The sequence below is a fragment of the Rhinopithecus roxellana genome, chromosome 7 (genome assembly GCF_007565055.1).
Source record: "Rhinopithecus roxellana isolate Shanxi Qingling chromosome 7, ASM756505v1, whole genome shotgun sequence".
NCBI classification, from domain to species: Eukaryota; Metazoa; Chordata; class Mammalia; order Primates; family Cercopithecidae; genus Rhinopithecus; species Rhinopithecus roxellana.
The window spans coordinates 136,160,108-136,181,993 of record NC_044555.1 but is presented as its reverse complement, the minus strand read 5'-3'; the positions used below and the strand labels follow the sequence as shown (position 1 = coordinate 136,181,993).

At 43.8% G+C, this 21,886-nt stretch overlaps 1 long non-coding RNA gene across 1 annotated transcript in view; it reads right to left on the bottom strand.

Annotated features, from left to right (window-relative positions):
* Positions 1-18,043, bottom strand: part of LOC104664546 — a 72,792-nt gene extending 54,749 nt beyond the window's left edge. Inside the window, exons 1-5 of the long non-coding RNA XR_004058292.1 lie at positions 18,027-18,043; positions 17,689-17,771; positions 14,692-17,015; positions 14,473-14,561; positions 2,030-2,213 (exon numbers count right to left, since the gene is read on the bottom strand). This is a non-coding gene — a long non-coding RNA (uncharacterized LOC104664546). The remainder of the gene's footprint in view (positions 1-2,029; positions 2,214-14,472; positions 14,562-14,691; positions 17,016-17,688; positions 17,772-18,026) is intronic.
* Positions 18,044-21,886: the final 3,843 nt, after the last annotated feature.

Genomic DNA, 21,886 nt, shown 5'->3' with positions numbered 1-21,886 from the left:
GGAAGAAATTAAACTTGGTTCAAACAGATCTTCTTTGAAATAAAGATATACAAACCATCACAATAAGTGGAACAGTGGGGGCTAGAAGAGGTGTCTGTATAAAGGCATGGCAGCTACAAAGTCAATATAGCATCAATATACAAATTTACCTGTGATGCAATAGGTTTCCTTTGTTTCAAACTGAAAGAAGACATTCCATCTCACTGCCAAAGGCTTACAAATTAATCCTGAGGGTCAGGGTTCATGGTACTTACTCAAGGTTCCTGTGGATACTGTTGTAGCCCATAACTTTAAAATTATTCTATCATCCTTGAGCACTTTCTCTTAGTGGGGAGATGACGGAATTTGTTGATCATAAGAAATATATAATGGGAGAAATCTCCTTTGCTAAAGGTTCATGTAATGAAAGTTATGAAAAACCCTTTTTTTTTCATTAAAGCAAACTAATTTTTTCACTGAAGAAAAAGTAATTATTTAAATGTTTAAAGAAACAACTTTTTTCATTAAAGCAAATTAATTCTTTAAATATGTCAGAGTGTCTCTAGGTACTGACTAGTGTTCTTAAAAAAAAAAAACCTTTTAGGAACAGAAAAATTCAGATGAAGAGAACACAGCCCTTATCTTTCCCCCTTCAAATATAAGTCAAATAGTGGCTGTGAAACTGAGTGCAGGGAAATCCCTCTATTTTTTATAACATCAAAATGGAATAAGGCTTCATTGCTCAAGCTCACATATACCAGGTCTGAAAGCACATGTGGGTTAAATATCTCAGACTTGGTTTGTTTGAAATGATGTTCTTGCTTTCAATATGATTAACTAAAGTCAATTACTCTGGACTTAGAGCTTCATGGAACAACATAGACTGGATTATGCCAAAAGTACTTTACACAGCTTGAGAAGTCCACTCTTAACAAGTGCCTTTGGAAGTCAAGGCAAAGGATTTTTTTAAAAAAATGAGCTGGAAGAGATCCTGACTGGTATAACTAGACAGCCTGTGGGATTCAAGAGGTAACAGCTTATCTGCTTTTAAACGCTAGTACAGTAAAAGAGTTCACAATAAAGTTGGACAACTACCATAATATCTTTTATCGAAACTGTCTCAAGTTTGTAACTAATCCTTCTGTTTTCACTTGACCCAATTTGGCCAAACCCACACAGCCTACTAGCACAGGCTCATAATGGTAGAATTATGAGCCTGTGCTCCAGTCAAACTAAATTTCTCACTGTTCAACTGTGTCAATATTTTTTTAACTCTCTAGCACTGAAAAAAATTGAGTCACCCCAAAAGGTTGTTAGGATCATTCTCAAGTACCGTAAAAACCCTGTCCAGAAGAGACATATCCTCAGATACGCTGTCACACAAGACTCTGCCTTTGGAAATATAGATCCATGGAGGACGAGACAAGAGTTTACACCTCTCTGCACCTGACCTGGGTTGTTTTATTGCTTGTTATGCTACTGACTAATCCAGTGCTTCCCAAACATTTTTGGAGTTTTGACATTTCACTGGTTCTAAGCAAAACAACTCTTTGAATTGTTTTTATAAAATGTACCTATCTTACCCCCAAGAATGCTGTAACTTTTCAAAAAAAAATTAAAGTTAATTAAAATGAATTTGGCTTTGAGAAATTTAGAACAATTTTGTGAGGTACTTTGAAATCCTATGAAACACTCTAGAATTCCCAAAACAAGGAGTTGAGAATAACTATTTTGGCAAATATGTTTGTCTCTCCATGCTTTGTTATTCCCACCTATAAAATGAAAACTAATGATGTTCCTACTCTTTCCCAAGTTTCCCAGTCTGTATATTATGAGAACACAGGCTTATAGAAAGAACTTTGCTTTCCCCAGAATAAAGGATTCCCATCTAACCCAGATAAAGAAATTTAACTATAACTCTGAAATCTCCTTATGAGATAAACATTCTACATGTTACCAGCAAAATATGAGATACTGTAACATTACCTGATAACACAGAGACATAAAATTCTTTCAGGCTGCAAAAAGATATTTATGTTACTAAACTTACATTTGAAGATCACAGTGCTTGAGAAAGTGTAGATCCAACATCCAAACATAGTTGCCACTAGGAAGGAACTGCCTTTAGCTTCTGTGAACAGAGGAGTCTCTTCTGAGGTAGGGATGGGAGTTCAGGACTCTGAGAAGATAACATGTCATAATTTCCACTGGGTTCTCTGTTGAAATGTTTCTTTCTGCAGAGAGATTAGAAGTGCAGCACTGGGAGGAGAGGCTGAAAAACAAACATAAGCCTCCCTTGTTGGAGTACATTTTGTCCCCACAAAGTTATTTTGTTTGTGATCACAATTCAGTGAATTCTTTTTGAGAGAATTCTTTTATTGCAACTGTCTCTAAGAAGCTAAATTTCTCCAAGCAGCACTCTGTGGAGAATCCCAGCATTAGACAATAATTATAAATAAGAGTTCTACAAGTAACCAGAGACACAGACGAAAGGGAATGTGATAGGCCATACAGGGTACTGCTCTGCCTCCAGGCTGGATAAGAATCCTAACCCAAATGGACTGGGAAAGAGTTCACATCATTCTAAAATAGTAACAGGAGAATCTGTTACGGACTGAATGTGTCCCCGCAAAATTTATATGTTGAAATCCTGACCCTTAAGGTGATGGTATTAGGAGATGGGTCCTTTGGAAGGTGATTAGGTCATGAGGGTGGAACCATCATAAATGAGATAAGTACCCTTATAAGAAGAGGCCAGAGAGCTAGCTCTTTCTTCCTTCTGAGGACACAGCAAAAAGATGGCCATCTGCAACCCCAAAGAGGGTCCTCACCAGAACTCATATTAGCACCCTGATCTAAGACTTCCAGCCTCCAGAACTATGAGAAATAAATTTCTATTGTTTTCAAGTCATCCAGTTAGTGGTACTTTGCTTTGGTAACCCAAACCTTTCTGGATGAGGCAGAATCCAAGAGTTAGAGATCTGAGAGTCAGAAAACACCTCTAGAGATCACTTGTTGTAGCCTTTTGAAGAGAACAAAGGTATTATGCTAATTTTCTGTAGGCCTAATGTTAAGGTATCCTCAGGTGAAAATAATGAATGTGATATAAGTTACATATAGTATAATACTGTACAATCTCAAATAACATGATTACACAACTTATTAAGATCCTATGACTATTTTTTGCATATAAAAAAGAAGTTAGCATAAATTAGTTGTTAGCTAATGTAAAAGTATTGAACAGTCCTTTGTGCTTTTTTTTTTTTTTTTTTTTTGAGACAGGATCTCACTCTCTCACCCAGGCTGGAGTGCAGTGGCTTGATCTTGGCTCACTGTAACCTCCACCTCCTGAGTTCAAGCGATTTTCCTGCCTCAGCCTCCTGAGTAGGCGCCCACCACCATGCCCAACTAATTTTTATATTTTTAGTAGAGATGGGGGTTTCATCATGTTGGCCAGGCTGGTCTCAAACTCCTGACCTCAAGTGATCTGCCTGTCTTGGTCTCCCAAAAGTGCTGGGATTACAGGCGTGAGCCTACTGAGCAACTGCTTAGGTTAACCTACTCCTGCTCTTACCCAGAATCACAGGTGACTTTGAGCTTTCAGAAGAGGAATCTATCCTTTAAAAGACCCCAAAGAAACCTTGGAGTGATAGAACAACACTTCCTTTTCCCTAGGAATTTCTCCGTGTTTAGAGAAGGAGGTCTAGATTAAACCAAGCCACTTCTCAGAGCTAACCAGACATACTAAAAGGAGGCTGCAAGTTTCTCAGATCATAAACCAGGCAAAACCACACACAATTCCTGCATGAATGGCCACAATTTAAAAAATTAAAAAATAATAGATGTTGGTGTGGATGTGGTGAAAAGGGAACACTTTTACACTGCTGGTGGGAATTTAAACTACTATAACCACTACAGAAAACAGTATGGAGACTCCTTAAAGCACTAAAAGTAGATCTACCATTTGATCCAGCAATCCCACTATTGGGTATCTACCCACAGGTAAAGAAGTCATTATATGAAAAACACACTTGTACATGCATGTTCATAGCAGCACAATGTGCAATTGCAAAAATATGGAACCAGCCTAAATGCCCATCAACTAACGAGTGAATAAAGAAAATATGAGATAGATAGATAGATAGATATCTCCCACGTATACCATGGAATACGATTTGGCCACAAAAAGGAATGAAATAATGGCATTTGCAGCAACCTGCATGGAGGTGGAGACCATTATTCTAAGTGAGTAACTCAGGAATGAAAAATCAAACATTGTATGTTCTCACTTGTAAGTGGGAGCTAAGCTATGAGGACACAAAGGCATAAGAATGACATAATGGACTTGGGACTCAGGGGTAAGGGTGGGAGGGGGATGAGGGATAAAAGACTACACATTGGGTACAGTGTACACTGCTTGTATAATGGGTGCACCAAAATCTCAGAAATCACCACAAAAGAACTTACCCATGTAACCAAATACCACCTGTTCCCCAAAAAACAATTGAAATAATAATAAAAATAAAATAAAAAATAAAGATGATGACATTGCTGGTGTGAATATAAACTGATGGAGCCACTCTGGAAAACAGTTTGGCCATTAATTCTTTCAAATGTTAAATATAAATTTACCATGTGAACCAGCAATTCAACACCTAGGCAATAAATAAAATGAAAACCTGTATCTGCACAAAGACTTGTAAGTATGCTCATGACTGCATTATTCACAATAGCCAAAAAGTGAAAACAATCCAAATGTTCATCAACTATTAAACAGATAAACAAAATATGATACATCCATACAATGAAACACTAGCCAGCAAAACAAAGAACAAAATACTGATACATGCTACAACACTGATGAGCCTCAAAAACATTATGCTAAGTGAGAGAAGCCAGATACAAAAGACTAGATATTGTATGATTCTATTTATAGGAAATTCCAAAGACAGGAAATCTACAATAACAATTTTGGTTGCCAGGGTTGGGGATAGGAAGGTAACTGTCCACAAATAGGCACGAAGGATCCTCAGAGGTGACGGCAATGTTTTAAGAGTAGGTTATGTTACTGGTTACATAACTGTAAATCCACTAAAAGTTACTAAATTATACACTTAAAAGGGTGAATTTACAGTATGTAAATTTTACCACCATAAGTCTGATTTTTAAAATGAGGGAGAAATAAGGACTTTCTCAGGAAAACAAAAATAATGATGGAAATCCTCGCCAGTATTTCTACACTACAAGAAATCTTGAAGAGGTTTTTTTATACCAAAGGAATATATGAGATGGAAGCATAAATGTTCACAGATAAATCAAAAGGGCTAAAAAGAAATAAATTAACTGATCTAAAATATTACTAGGAGTAAAATATTGTGCAGAAGTAGCTATAGTAATATCAGACAAAGTAAACTTCAGAACAAAGAATATTGTCAGAAATTGAGATATTACACAATGAAGAGGTCAATTCTCCGATTAGATATAAAAATTGTAAATGTGCATGCACTTAACAGAGCTTAAAATATATTAGAAAAATGTGACACTACTGAAAAAATAAAATGACAAATACACAATTATAATGGGAAACTTTAACACTTCTCTCTTAGTAACTGAAAGAAAATGTAGGCAGAAAATTAGTGATGATATAAATTACTTAAACAGCACTACTATTCACCTTGACTTAACTGATATGTATTTTTAAAACTACATCCAATGCATGTTTTTCAGCAGCACATGGAATGTTCATAGAGATCAACCATACTGTGGGCCATAAAAAACTCAACAAATTTAAAAGAATTTAAATCATTAAAAGTATATTCTCAGGAGCTGGGCATGGTGGCTCACGTCTGTAATCCCAGCAGTTTGGGAGGCCAAGGCGGGCAGATTGCTTGAGGCCAGGAGTTTGAGACCAGCCTGGCCAACATGGAGAAACCCTGTCTCCACTAAAAATACAAAAATTAGCTGGGCATGCTGGTGCGCGCCTGTGATTCTAGCTACTTGGGAGGCTGAGGTATGAGAATCGCTTGAATCTGGGAGACAGAGGTTGCAGTGAGCCAAGATAGCATCACTGCACTCCAGCCTGGGTGACAGAGTGAGACTGTGTTTCCAAAAAAAAGTATGTTATCAGGAGATATTGGAAATTAATAAAAGAAAGATATTTGTAAAGAACACTTTCGAGAGAATAAAAGGACTAACCACAGACTGGAAAAGAATATTTGCAAATCATAAATCTGAAGAAGGACTTGTATCCAGAATAAAAAAAAACAACCCTCAAAATTCAACAGTAATAATGATCCACACAGTATGGTACTGAAGGAGGTATAGACACATAGAACAATAGAACAGAATAGCATATACTTTGGGAGGCCAAGGTGGGAGGATCACTTGAGGCCAGGAGTTTGAGACTAGCCTGGGCAACAGAAGGAGACTCTGTCTCGACAAAAAATAATAATAATTAAAAAGCTGCATATGGTGGCGCACACCTGCAGTCCCAGCTACTCAGAAGGCTGAGGCAGGAGAATTGTTTAAGCCCAGGAGTGAGCCATGATTGCGTCACTGCACTCCAGCCTGGGCATGGAGACCCTGACTCTTAAAAAGAAAAGAAAAAGAATATCAGAGACAGAAATAGATCCACACAAAGATGCCCAATTGATTTCTGACAAAGGTGCAAAACCAATTCAAAGGAAGAGGCAGAGCTTTTTCAACAAGTGGTGTTGAAGCAACTGGACATACATGGAGGGGGGAAAGAAAGAAAAAGAAAAATGAACCGTGACTTAAACCTCAAACTTTAACTCAAAATGGAACATAGTATGAAATGTAAAAATGTAAAACTTTTCAAAAAAACACAAGAGAAATCTTCAGACATAAGATGAGGTGACGAGTTCTTACACTTGGCATCAAAAGCATGACCCATAAAAGTAAAAATTGAAAATTATACCTCATCAAATTTAAAAACTTTGCTCTGTGAAAAACTCTTTCAAGGAGATGAAAAAAGACAAATTACAGACGGAGAGAAAAATCTGCAAGTTATATATCCCACAAAGGACTTATATCTGGAATATATAAAGAACTCTCAAAACTCAACATTAAAAAAAATCCAATTAGAAAAGAGGCAAAAGACATTTAACTGAAAAGGATACACAGATGCCAAATAAGCACATGAAAAGATGTTCAATATCATTAGCCCTCAAGAAAATGCAAATTAAAACCACAATGAGATACTACTACAAACCTATCAAAATGGCTAAAATAAATCACTGTGACAACACCAAATGCTAACGAAGATGTGGAGCAAATGGCTGACATTGGTGGTCAAAATGTAAAACTGCACAATCACTCTGGAAAATAGTTTGGCAGTTTCTTTTTTAAAATTATTTTATTATTATTATTATTATTATTATCATACTTTAAGTTCTGGGGTACATGTGCGGAATGTGCAGGTTTATTACATAGGCATACATGTGCCATGGTGGTTTGTAGTTTTTTTGAACACTAAAAATGGACTGGCCAGGCACGGTGGCTGACGCCTGTAATCCCAGCACTTTGGGAGGCCAAGGCAGGCGGATTATGAGGTCAGGAGATCAAGACCATCCTGGCCAACATGGTGAAACCCCGTCTCTACTAAAAATATAAAAATTAGTGGGCGTGGTGGCGCATGCCTGTAATCCCAGCTACTCAGGAGGCTGAGGCAGGAGAATCGCTTAAACCAGGGAGTTGAAGGTTGCAGTGAGCCAAGATCGTGCCACAGCACTCCAGCCTGGTGAGAGAACAAGACTCCAACTCAAAAAAAAAAAATAGATTTACTAAATGACCCATCAATAGCACTCTTGGGCATTCACCCCAGAGAAATGAAAACTTATGTTAATGTAGAAACTTGTATATGAATGCTCACAGAAACTTTATTTGGAATAGCTGAAAGTGGAAACCACCAAAATTGACAATGCTTAAATTATAGTACATCCATACTACGAAATACTATCCAGCAATAAAAAGGAATGAACTATTGATACATGTAACAACTTGAAGGAACCTCCAGGAATTATGTTGAGTGGAAAAAAAGCAAATATGAAAAGGAAACACACTATATAGTATGCTTCCATGTATATAACATCCTTGGAACAACATTATACAGATGGTAAACCAAATAGTGGTTGACAAGGGTAAGGGATATAAAGTAGGAAGTGGGTGAGGCTGTGGAGAGGTAGTATGAGAGGAACATTGTGGTGATGACACAGTTCTGTACGTTGATTGTTGTGGAACCTACACAAAACTATACTTGTGATAAAACTGCATAGAAACACACACACACAAGTATATGTCTGGTAAAATCTGAATAACCTCTGTGGATTGTACCAATGTCAATTTTCTGATATGAATATTGTACCGTAGTTAGGCAAGATGTTAACACTGGGGGAGAGTGCGTGAAGGGAATACATTTCTTTGCAACTTCCTTTAAATCTATAATTATTTCCAAATAAAGTTTTAAAATTAACCATAAGAAAACAAGCAACCCAATATTTTGAATGGACGAGAATATAAACAGAAGATTTACCAAAGAAGTTATATGGATGGCAAATGAGCATGTTAAAAGATGTTCAACATTAATAATCATTACATAAATGCAAATTATAACCAGAAAGAGATACCACTATACACCTTAGAGTGGCAAAACAAAACAAAAACATACACAGAAAAACTAGCAGTACCAGGTGCTGGCAAGAATGTGGAACAACTGGAACTCTCAAGCCCTGCTAGTGGGAATACAAAATGGTACAGCAACTCTGCAAAAAGTTTGACAAGTTCTTAAAAAGAACTATAACCCAGCAATTTCACTCCTGAATATTTACTCAAAAGAAATAAAAACTATGTTCACACAAACCCTGTACACAAATGTTTATAACAATTTATCCATAATAGAGAAAAAATGGAAACAAACCAAATATCCCTCAACTATAGGACTCATAAACAAAATGTGGTACATCTACACAATGTAATATGACCCAGCAGTAAAAAGCAATGAACTCCTGGGCTGGGTGCAGTGGCTCACACCTGTAATCCCAGCAATTTGAGAGCCAGAGGCAGGCGGATCAGTTGAGGCCAGGAGTTCGAGACCAGCCTGGTCAACATGGCGAAATCTTGTCTCTACTAAAAATATAAAAATTAGCCAGGCGCGGTGGTGCACGCCTGTAGTTCCAGCTACTTGGGAGGTTGAAGCACGAGAATCCCTTAAACGTGGGAGGCAGAGGTTGCAGTGGGCCAAGATTGCACCACTGCACGCCAGCCTGGGCAAGAGAGCGAGACTATCACACACACACAAAGGAATGAACTACTGATAACACAACAACATAGTTAAATCTCAGAAGCATTTTGCTACCTGAAAGAAGCCACATCCAAAAGCTTACAACCATATCATTCTGTTTCTTTGATAATCTGGAAAACTATGGGAATGGAAATTAGATCAGTGGCTGCCAAGGCTGAGAATGGAGAAGGGGTTGAATACCAAGAGGCGGTACAAAGCAATTTCTGAGGCGACGGAATCGTTTGGTAACTTAACTGTAGTGATGGCATTAGGCAAAAGCCATAAAACTGTACACCACACCAGTTTGTGCACTATGTAAAAAAATAAGTAAACATGCCAAAAAAGGATCCCCCTGCATACCCACCTAAGTGACAACATGTGCTGTCAAGGTTGGAGAGCAAATGGAACTCACACATTGCTGGTGGTAATGTAAATTGCTACAGCCGCTTTAGAAATCTGTTTTTCAATATCTGCTAAAATTAAACATATGCATATCCCATAAATCATCAATTTTACCTCTAGACATATACGTAACAGTAATACATATTCACCAAAGAAAGTAAATCCAAGCATGTTCATAGCAGCTTTGTTTGTATTACAAAAACCTGGGACCAATTCCAGTATGTACAAATAGTGGAATGGGTAGATAAATCACGGTATACTGATAAAATGGAATAGTATATGGCAACAAGAACAAAGTATTGCTCACATGACAACATGGATGAATCTCACAAGCAATATTTAATATAAAAATCCAGACAGTAATAAAAGTACAGTGATCCCATTTATGTAAAGTAATAAAAAATGTTGCAAAATAGCAATTACCTTTGGGCAGAAGTAGTGACTTGGAGGGTATTACAAAGAAGTCCTAGCGGTGTTCTATTTTGTGATTTAAGTGCTGGCTATCTTGTTAAGTTGTAAATGTTCATCAGTGCATTCACTTAATATTTGGGCATGTTTTCTATTTGCAAATTATACTTCCATTAAAAATGTTTTAGGCCAGGCATGGTAGCTCATGCCTGTAATCTCAGTGCTTTGGGAGGCTGAGGTAGGAGTATTGCTTGAGGCCAGGAATTTCAGACCAGCCTGGGCAACATAGTGAGACCTCATCTTTAAAAAAATTTTCTTTTAATTTCCTGGGTGTGCTGGTGTATGCCTGTGGTCCTAGCTACCAAGGAGGCTGAGGTGGGAGGATCACTTGAGCCCAGGAGGTCAAGGCTGCAGAAAGCTATGATCACATCACTACACTTCAGCCTGAGTGACATAGCGAAACCCTATTTCAAAAAAAAAGTTTAAAAAGTTTTAAATGTATGCTTCATTTTCTTTTCTTTTTAAAATTTAGGTTTGCTTATATAGCCAATAGCTGTAAGTCTGTAACTAAAACCAAGATTACAGTAGCTCAATGCATAGAAGTTAAAGATAGATAAGCCAATTTTGTAATCTCGCCTTTTACTTTTTGTTTGTTGGCTTTTACATTACTTAAAAATTGTTAAGGTGTAATAAATGCCTGTCCACGTCCATTCCCGTCTGGCCTAGAAAATTTAAATTGTCTATAAGTCTTTTGGCTGTAAGTCTCTTGGCCACAGTGGTCCTACCACGGGACAGGATGGACCTGGGGCAGGCAGCCAAACCATCTCCACAATGCTATGGGACAAAATAAAAGTTTGGCCATTGATGTTGCCTCTGACAAATCCTGGCCAGAAGGAAAGAATGTAAACCAAAAATACAATTCTAAGCTCCCCAACCATCTGAATGGACCCCTCCTCTTGGCCAAGGGCATTCCAAAGTTAACCTGAAAAACTAGTTCAGGACATAATGGGGAAGGTGGAGTCGGACATGCCTCATTACCATTAACATGAACACAGACCTTAAGACTGACAGAATAGACTCTTTCAAAGTCTACTAAGAAACATTTACAATCTATTCTCTCTGAAGCCTGCTACCTGGAGGCTTCATCTGCATGATAAAACTGTGGTCTCCACAACTCCTTATCACAAACCAGACATCCCCTTCTAATGAGTCCAGGTCTTTAGATAACAACTCAACCAATTATTAATGCCAGTCAGAAAATTTCTGAACCTGCCTATGACCTGGAAGTCCTCCAACTTCCATTTGTCCTGCTTTTCGAGACCAAACCAATGTATATCTCACATGTATCAATTGATGTCTTATATCTCCCTAAAAACCAACCTGTGGCCTGACCACCTTGGGCATGTCACCAGGACCCCCTTAGACAGTGTCACAGGCATGTCCTTAGCCTTGGCAAAATAAACTTCTAAATTGATTGAAAAAAAATTTTAGGTTTTCTGATAAGATTGATTCCAAGTGAGAGGAGTGAGAATTATACACGAAAGCTTTTGTTTCCAATCGGACAGAAGGATGCAAGCAACTTTTGATCACCTGCTCTACCATGAACAGTGCCAGGAGCTTCATAATAACCACGAGAGGTATGTATTTTATTTCCATTTTAGAGATGAAGAAGACTCAAGAACAAGAACATTACTAGTTTCAACTACAATTATATGATTCCAGCATTTCCAGAATGAAAAACTCAGGGAATATCTGAGAGAGAAAGGTCTGTAAAGAGCATTTAATCCAGCCCCTTTATTTAACAAACTGGGAAAATCTGTCCCAGGAGGGAAAGGGACTAGTTCAAGATTACCCATCTACTCAAAGAGAAGGAACTCGAATTTCAGTCTCTTGAGTGCCACCCAGTGGACAATGTACCATGACCGATACTTACAGACAAGTTATCAAAAAACTTTACAGAGTAGTGGGAAAGAGCATTCATTAAATTGGGAATTGGAAGAACTGGATCCTGTCCTGGTTTTGCCAAGTAAGGTTAGCTTCCCCTCTCTTGGCTTTAATTTCCCCACCTGTGTAATATGAAGTGACAATAGGAAAACCGACATGAGGCAGCAAGTCTTGGATCCAAGACAGACACAGATCCAGGTTTTGTGGGGCTTGAAGCTTGTAACATTTGGGGCCTTCTTTAAGTATAAGAATGCAAAATTACCAATATAAAATTGGGAACAAAAGCCAATATTTAAAATGAGAAAAAAAAAAGAACACACACATTTGAAAAAGTTGACAAATGCTAGAAACATCTGAAAATTTAAAAAAAAAATACATAAATAGCTACTTATCTTTAGTACTTAATTGCCTCACACACTTCTGTAGTATGTTATTCCTGCTTTTCTTGTTTGTTATAGTTGGAAACACGGGATTCAGCATATAGTTATAATCACAACTAAGATTTATTACAGCAATGTACTTAGGGCACACAGCCAGACCACAAGGGGAAAAGACACAGGCAAAGTTTGGAGGAGCCCATGAACAGACTTCCTTATGCTTTCTCCCTCCCATGAGGGGCCACGCAGAGCACATGCTTCTCTCGGCAACAAATATGCAGTGGCATGTGTGATGTTTCTGGCCAGAGAAGCCCAGACGCATTGCCCACAGTTTACACTGGGGTTTGGTAACAGAGACATCCTCTGCCTAGCATGCACCAAAATTCCAGACTCCCAGAAAGAAAGCAGGTGTTCAGCATAAACTACATTGTTTGTATTAACAGTCAAGGCACAGTGAGCCACCTTATTAGTTAACCGTTGACTAGGGAAATTCTGAGAGTCAAGTTTCCAGATGCCAGCAGGAAGCATAACTTCCAAGCAGGTCTTTCTAAGGGTAGCAGTCACAGGAACTGTGACTGTGCCCTTTCTAGCTCAGGACACATTTGATGCTGTCACTGTTTGGGAATTCAGCCCTGACCAATTTAAGAGGTTGTGTTTCTTAGCTGTCTCTGGCCCCTGGTTTGCCCAGTTTAATTCTGTGCCTGTCCAGCAAAACTCTTCTGCATACTATTCAATGTTCCTAGTCCTCCTACAGGTCCGTGTCCTACAATCACAGGAATTCTGAAAAATGCCATTTTACAAAATCCCCTTCCAAATGTGCAAATAAATGTATCTTGTATTTACAGTTGCGTACACTGTACGCTGGGTATATTCCTGACAAGAGGGCACTTTTGCTTTTCAATGAAAATGGAATCCTTCACTTACAATTTTACACACCTGATTGATGACTGGAAGATTTTTCCACAGACTAGCTTCTGGTGCTATACACTGTGAATCTTGGTTCTCCTCCACTGCCAACATACCCCTGATGCCAAGTGCTGCAAGTCACAGTGACATTGCAATGTACCCTCCAGCCTCACCCCTCTTGTTCTAACACCGGATGCATTAGCACAGTAAGCAGAAGTATTCCTGCAAGCTATTTCAATAATAAAGGGCAGCTGGCAATAACTGGGAAATATACGAAATTGCTTGTGGACCCCTATATCCTAAACTAAATGAATCCCAACTTAATGTCCCCTTAGTTGAATTCCCAACATGACCATGGTTATTGCATTGCTACCCAACACACAGGCAAGACGGATAGAGACAGCATAGTGGAAAGAAAGATTCCCCGAACCAACTGTGGTTAAAATATCTTTTGTAGATTTTCCAAACCATACAACTGTAGGACCATGATGCTAGGGGCTGTGTAAGCAAGAGACACTGAAGCTTTATCTTAAACTTCATTCACTTCACTGTGTACTTGTGTCGGGTCTAGAGACTTACAGAAGAGAAACCATGAGAAAAGACGTAGGGCCCAGATAATGAGACAGAACGGAAGAAAGTACACAATCAGAAACAAGGACAAGGAGATTAAGACAAATTCCAGATAAACAAAGTGCAAAATTTACCTGGGAATGTGTGACCTGCATGTGACCTAGCATGGGAGAGGCAGCCTGAAGAGTTATTCTTCCTAAGCTGGGGCACAAGGATCAAAACAACAGAGCTGGCTTTATTCCATGGCTGAGCCAGGAGAATGTACCATGAGATTCTGTCGATATTGAGTGAACAGGAGGAGGACTAGTTCAGAGACGTCAGGATTCTTGGACCAGACAGAGAGAAGTTTTGCTGAGCAGGCCAGAATTAAACTGAGCAAACCAGGAGCCAGAGACAGCTAAGAATCACAACCTCTTAAACGGGTCAGGACTGAATTCCTAAACAGTCACACCATCAAACGCGTCCTGAGCTAGAAAGGGCCTTCTAGGTACCATACTCCACCATTCCACCACTATCTTGTGGGTACAGAGATCAAATCACCATAGTCAGGGTCAAAAAGACTGGTTGAGTCCTGCCTTGATCACTTACAGCACAAGCTGAGGCAAATCACTTCCCCTCTCTGAATTTCAGCATCCTCATCTCTTGAGTGAAGAGAATGATAATGTGGTTCCAGGAGACTGTGAAGAATTCAGTATCACATTAGGATGAGAAAAAGGACCTGGAGAGACATTCCCGCTGACCCAGAACACAACACAAGAACCTAAAGGCAAGCACGCTGTAAGCTTCAAAGCCTTGCAGGAATGTTACCTTTGCTTTACTACAGAGGAGGCACCAGCAGGAGAACTCTCTCTCGGAAGACAGCTGGAGTCCTCAGAAAATGCTGATTCTCATGAACTCTTCTCTGTCCCTAATGTACAAGTAGTTTCAAGCAGGAGTCTTGTTGGTATTTTAGGGGGAAATTGATGGTACTACTTTGGGATTAATTTGATAAGACTAACGGTCATTTTATAAAGAGAAAGTCTCCCCATAAGTAGTATGGCTGCGAAGGGAGAAGGAAGGAGGGTACAGGGGACCTGAGCAAGCATTGAAATATCTAAATGAGAGGTAAGAAAGCAAGGGCAGTTATGCTGTGATTGAAGGTGACACTTGCACCCCTATCACCTCCCCACCCACCTCTGGCCCAGATGACTTACTGGCCACATGAGTGAATCAATGAATTCTTCTCAGGAAGAGAACCAGTTCGCCTTTTAAAAATGCTGACAGTGAAACCCAAGTGAGGACACTCACCTGCTGCACCCAGCGTGCAACCCACACTCCTTCAGTGGGCCTTTAGGAGTTGGACCCAATCTAGTTTCCCAGCCTCTTCTCCCACGACTTCACTCTACGAATGGGTCTGCTCCAGCCACCAACTTCTCTGGGCTCCTTGAAGGTACCTAACCCCTTCAGGCTGTCCTTCCCCCATTTCCCACCTAACAAAACCCTTTCGACCTTCAAGGCCCAGCTCAAACACCCGCTCCTCTACGAAGCCTCCCCCAGTCCCCTGCCCAGAGTGAGCAGTTCCTTCCTCTTCACATTCACCTAACTCCTCTTGCCTGTAAGATGCCCCCTTACAAGTAACAGAGACATGAGTGTGCACCTACCTTCAAGGAGCCTCTTCCAGGAGGGGGCCTGGCTTCGATCTGCTTTTTGACATGATACTTTGCACTGAGATCCGCCCTCTCCTGCCAGGCTGTGCTCACACCAATACCAAGAGATCACGAGACGCCCTACCAGCAAATGCCCTGGAAGCACATCCCCTTCATGCCCCTGGCAGTTGTCTAATGCACACACGAGATGAAAGCAGCTCTCGGGTGGCCTGTTGCAGGGCACAGCACAGTTCTGCCTATGCCAAGGCAGATGCTGGGCCCTTCCCTATTGTGCTCAGCACATACCCGTTCTCCAGGGCACCTTTCCTGGGCATTAATTCATCCAGGCAGTTAATATGGATTGCACAGCCTGCTGTGTGCCAGGTACCATGTGGACCCCACCACCCATGCCCAATGCAGGCCCCTCTAGTGGGCAACCCTTGCTCCACACCTCCCTGCTGGGCTGCTCAAGACTGTCAGGTCGGGCTCAACCTGCTCTCCAGCCCTGCTTCCTTCCTGTCCCTTTCCTGAGGGTTAGTTAGCCCCAGTAAACCTTTGGTCCTGCCAACTCCCTCTCACAGTCTGCTTCCTGGAGGACCCAATCTGAGACAGTGGGTTCCAGAGTGGTCCGAGAAAACAGGTGGTAAGATGGGGTCTTGGTACAGGATTGTCCTGCATCTGCCCAACTGGCAACGAGGTTCCCATCTTCGGGGATAGGTGGCACGCAGGTGGCTCTAGGGACAAGATGGCAGGCTAGTTGCTAGACCTTTGATGTTAGAACTTTTGCTGGGATGGTTGGCTTGTGAAGAGGAAGTTCCTGGAAGGCGAGGAGATCCAGGCAGGGCAGATGCCTGGAAATGAAAACTCAGGGAACGGACAGTGGTATGTTTCCTGAATGACCCACGGGGATTAATGAGAAGCCAAGGGCAATTAACAAACATCTAAAAATTAAGCAGAAACACTGGAGTCTTCCTGGTGGTTTACAAAGTAGCCCCCGATCCAAGCAATGGGCAAGCAGCAAAGTCTGAAGAACAAACCCAGGACTTGCTAAGGTGGCTGAACTCCAAAGACAGTTGAACGCTCAGCCAAGGCGGGTCTGTCATGCCAATGACACAAGTCCTGCTGGGAAAACCTATGTCCCTGATACATGGAACAGGCACGTCTAGGAGAAGGTCTCTGAATATCTGGTCTCCCTAGATGCCCTTGAAACTTCTGAGCTTGCAGCATCAGCCCACCCCCTCCCATGAAGCACTGCAGGCACCCTATCCCGAAGGAGAAATAAATAACACAAGAATTTTCCCCACAGGTGTCCTCCCTCCCAGGAGTGGCCCTCACCTTATCACTGGCTGCCAGGTAGGGTGATCAACAGTCCCAGTTTGCTGAGGGACTTGCAGTGCTAAAAGCCGGCGAGTCCCAGGGAAGCAGGAGGAATTGGTGAGCTGACTGCTACACCCGTGACTAGAGTGAAGGTGCAGCACAGAGCTGCACAGGCAGGGTGTGCTGGGTCTGGGAAGGGGAAAAGCGATGACATCCCTGAGGAGCTGCAGGATCAGCATGCACCTGTAGTGGCCGCAGGGTCCCTGTGGGATGGGACCCGGATGCAGCTCAACCAGTGGGGGCCGGAAACAAAAACTACATAAGGGACTTGGAGACACTCTGCTGCTCAACACAACTGAATGCCCTGGTAGGGAGCCAAAGGCATGGGGCAAACCTGTGGATGGTATGGGATGGGCATCAGTGATGGTCCAGGCCTGAGTGATGGTGAAAGGCCCGAATTGTCATGGCAGATGGTGAAGGAAGGGATTCAAAGGCTAAGCAAAGTGAGCTTGCTGAAACTGGACAGAAGAGGTGAGGCCAGAAGACACCCTGGAGGATCATGCTCCCTCTCTTCCCCTTCCCCCTCCTCTTTTCTTCCCTCCTGCTCCCCTCCAGCTCCTATTCCTCCACTTTACCTGTCTCCTCCTGCTACACCACACGTTCACGCGACCCTGTGTGAGTCCAGTGCAGAAAAGGAAAGCTAAAAGGCGGACAAATGAGTGCAAGAGAGCAAAGAAGGGAGTCCTCTCTAATCTAATGGGCAGGGCTCTGGACGCATGGGAGCACCTCCTCTTCGGGGGAGGGGCCACAGCCTCCAGATGGAGGGGCAGTGGCACACTCCATGACTTCTGGGGTTACTTACAATTTGGAGTGCTTAGGTGAATACTGAGTCCAAAACAGCCCTGCAAAGAGACGGAAGAATAAGCCCCTGAGCGGACGAGGTCTCTGAAATACAAAAAACCAACATGGGGTTTGTGGCAGAATTCAGAAAGAGGTCCTACAACTCCATACCAACAAAGCAAGTGACTCAATAGAAAAACGGGCAAGCCGGGCACAGTGGCTCACGCCTGTAATCCCTGCACTTTTGGAGGCCGAGGCAGGTGGATCACCTGAGGTCGAAGTTCCAGACCAGCCTGACCAACACGGAGAAACTCCATCTCTACTAAAAATACAAACTTAGCCAGGCATGGTAGTGCATACCTGTCATCCCATCACTGGGGAGGCTGAGGAAGGAGAATCACTTGAACCCAGAAGGCGAAAGTTGTGGTGAGCCAAGATTGCGCCAGCCTAGGCAACAAGAGCGAAACTCCGTCTAAAAAAAAAAAAAGAAAAGAAAAGAAAAGAAAAAAAAAAAACGGGCAAAAGCCATTTCCTAGACGAGGAAGGCAGGCTGAACAAGAAGCATCTGAAGGGAAACCATGAATTAGGGTCAAAGCGGTCCCAGACTGGCCGTGCCCCAGAACACTAGGCTGGATCAAATGTGAACCCTCTCCAGAGGAGGGCAACTTCCTCCTGGGCCTCAAAGAGTCAAAAAAGGACAGCGAGGGGAGGTGGCTGCACTCTGGAAAGTCTCAGTGGGGAGGCAAAGGAAGAGGAAGGAGGTGACAGGCTCAGAAAACAGGAGGAATCACACAGAAATCACGCTGAGCAAAAAAGAATGCTTCCCTAGGGGAGCATGTGGGCAGAAGAGAGGGACTACACAGTCAGGGATACTGAGCAGAGAGAGGGAGGGTGATGGCAAATTCCCAAGGGACAGCTGTGGCCAGGGAGGCTACCCTGCCATGGAGGGAGAGGACAGAGCAGGAGAGGGCAGGGCACAGGGGTGCAGGGCAGGGGAGGGGAGGGGAGCGGAGGGGAGCAGGGGAGAGGGGAAGGGAGGGGAGGGGAAGGAACAGGAGGCAAGGCTCAGAAGGTTACTGGGATGGACAGGGAGCTTGGCAGGGGGCTCCCTGGGGATGAGGAAGGAAGGAAGACCTGGGGGCGGGGGGTTGGTTTCAGGAAGGAGGCAGTATCCTGGGGGAGGCAGGCAGAGGGTACAGTCAGCTACAAAGCAGGATCTTTGGAAAAGGCAAGGACTTCCTAAAAGAGATACGATGTGTGGCACGATAGGCATGCAAGCAAGGCCTGAAGAAGAAAGCAAACCTTGAGGAGACACACCCCCAGCCCCAGGAGTTGGGGTCAGTTGAGTGTGCCAGCAGGGTACAGCCAGGCAGAGTGGTTTCATGGGACCACAGCAAGGAACCCAAGAAGGCCCCGCACGCCCGCAGTTGGCTATTGCCTGGGGCACCAGAGCATCCATGGAGGGCCCCACAGGGGAAGGCAGGAGCAGGACGGGCCTGGGGAGGTGAAGGCTGACCTCATCTGCTAAGAGACAAGCAGAGAGGGAGGGGAAAGTCTTGTTCCTGCCAGGACATTGTTAATGGGAAGAATGAGGAGGCAGCAGGTGAAGAGAGTGTGGCGTGGAGGGCAGAAATCAGAGCGTTTTCGGGTCTGGTGCTGACCTGCTATTGGGAATGAAAATCAAGACTCAGGTGCATTCTGGTCCCTTTCTCAGGGATAGCTGAACACCACCCGCATCCCTACCTGGCCTGGTGAGGCCATTCTTCCTAGGCCCACTCACCACTGCAGCTGCTTTACTTGGACTTCCTCTCCTCATCCAACCACAGATGAGACCTCTGTGGGAGGTCTCAGGGAGAGTGTGCACCTACGTGCGCATTGCACCCCACTGCCCAGCACACCCAGGAGTGAGAGTGAGGGGTGTTTGGACGAACGGAGGCAAGATGGCGCACTTCCGGGTTCTTCATCACCAACTTTTCCCGCGCGCGCGAAAATGCAGCCGGCGCCCAGGAAGGTTCAGACCAACCTGGCATGCGCCAGGTGATGTCAATTCGAAGAGACCAAGATTCACCTGGTCGCACCTACAGAACGCCCCCGACACGCCCGTGCCCCGCCTATTGCCCTTCCACTCCTAGAAAAGCCACTCCTGGCGAGTGCGCCGCGCAGGCTTCCTCAGCCCCCACTCTTGTCGGAACTGCATCAGGAACTCCGCCCGAGAGCTCCACCAGGCGACTCTCTCGGCCTCCTTTGCCAGAGGCCGACAGACCTCACCCTACACACCTTCTTCCCTGAAGCTAGGTGATCAAAGAATAAATTTGCAGTTTTGCTCCTAACCTTGCCTACTCGCTGGTTCTTTTGTGCTCGCTCTGGTGGTCTTAGAAAAACAAATCAAGGGGCAGCTGGGAGAGTTGGAAAAGGGAGCCCTTATGTAGCCACCACGGGCTTCCCCGCTAGCAGCCACATGGTGACTATCCAGCTCATTATGCAAGTTCTAGTCCTTCATACAAGAGGTCACAGGAGGAGCAACAGCAACTCACCATCCTGGGGATCCTCACTCATGATTTGAAACCACTCCCAGCAGGTTCTGGGGTGTTTGGCAAAAGTTGGCAACCATTCTTGGGGGGAAGGAACCCAGGAGGGGATGCTAGCATGCATAGGAATTGCAACTGGTGATCTGAAGGTCCCCTGCAGCCCTATGGCCTACATCCCATAAAGAGGGACCCTCTCCTCTTCACCTCATCTCCAGCATTCCTGCTTCCTCAAGCTTCTCCATGGAGAAGTAGGTGCATCTCACTAGAAAAAAACAAGAAAGCAGCCCTTTGCTGGTTTAACACTTACTAAGCAGATACTGTGCTCTGGGCACCCAGTTTCAGAAATGAGTAAAACACTGGCCTTGCCTTCAAGGAACTCAAGGGACCCTGCGGCAGCCACAGACTCTTACAGAGCAATTGCCACCAGGGGTTGCAACAGCCTAATGTGGGGTGGGGATGGGGGATGTACAAAATGCTATCAGAGCTGAAGACGAAAGTCCCTAATACTCGGGGTGGGACTGTGAAAGTGACATTAAAGTTGTGCCTTGAAGGAGGCCAGGAGTGCACCAGGACAAGGCCATGGGAAATACCGGTGCAAAGCAAGGAGACCTGGAACAGCAGGCTGGTGGGGACCAGTGACTAAACAGCACAGTGTGAACCCAAAGAGTGTTCGGCTTAAGGGTGGGGAGAGCTGAGCCGACTCCCTGAACTGTTAGGACTTAAACCTGAGAAGGCCCGGCCGCGTTTTCACTAGAGGATTGTTGGGGACAGATCTGTGACTTAGAAACTGAGCCAATGGAATGTGGAGGACAGACCTGAGGGAGGAAAGACAGAGGCTTCCAGGTTGGTCAGGAGGCTCATGGAACAGTGCAGGCTCCAGACCACGAGCCCTGAGTTCTGGAAGTAGCAGCGGGGATGCAGGATGAGGAGCAGTTTTGTCTCATCAGGCACTCCAGAGGCAGGGACTCAAAACTGGCTTATGAAGTCAATGCGGGAGACTAGATAAGGGGAGGGACAGAGAAATAAAGCATGCCAGCACTACAGAATCTGAGTCCCTGACTGAGATGGAGAAGAGAGTTTGAAGAGCAAGTTTGCCAGGGAAGTTGGGCTGTGTGTCGGGCGACTTAGGTCGGAGGAGGCAAGACATTAAGAGTGTGGATGTTTCTCATCACTTGCAAAAGAGGCGTTAAAAAGACGGTCCCTCTGGACCCCACTGGCAGGCACTGACAGCGACTAGGACACAGAAGAGCAGGCCTGGGGGTGCTCAGCCCTGCAAGACTTAGCCTAGAGCTGCATGGAACCCAGGCAAGTGTTCCCACCCTTCTTGCTGCTTCCATGCCCTCTGGGGGTAGACACTGGAGGTACCCTTAGGTCGCTGCACGCAAGTTTGGACTCTTGCCTAAGGGTGCATCACAGAAAGGCCTCAGCTCCCTCCCCCAGTTCCACCCACAGCTCCATCCGCAGTTCGGCTCTGCTCTACCAGCATTTCCACCCCCTGCTTTTCCTCTTGAAACTCAGTCCCCAACTTCTCTTCTTGCTGCTTCGCTCAAGCTGCTCCTCCCACAGCTCCACCCCAGCTGTTCTGCCCCCCTGCTCCTCCTCCCTCAGTTCCACCCCAGCTGTTCCTCCCACACTTCCGCCCCAGTTGTCCCGCCCCAGCCCCTCCTCCACCCAGCACTGAACTAGTTCCAC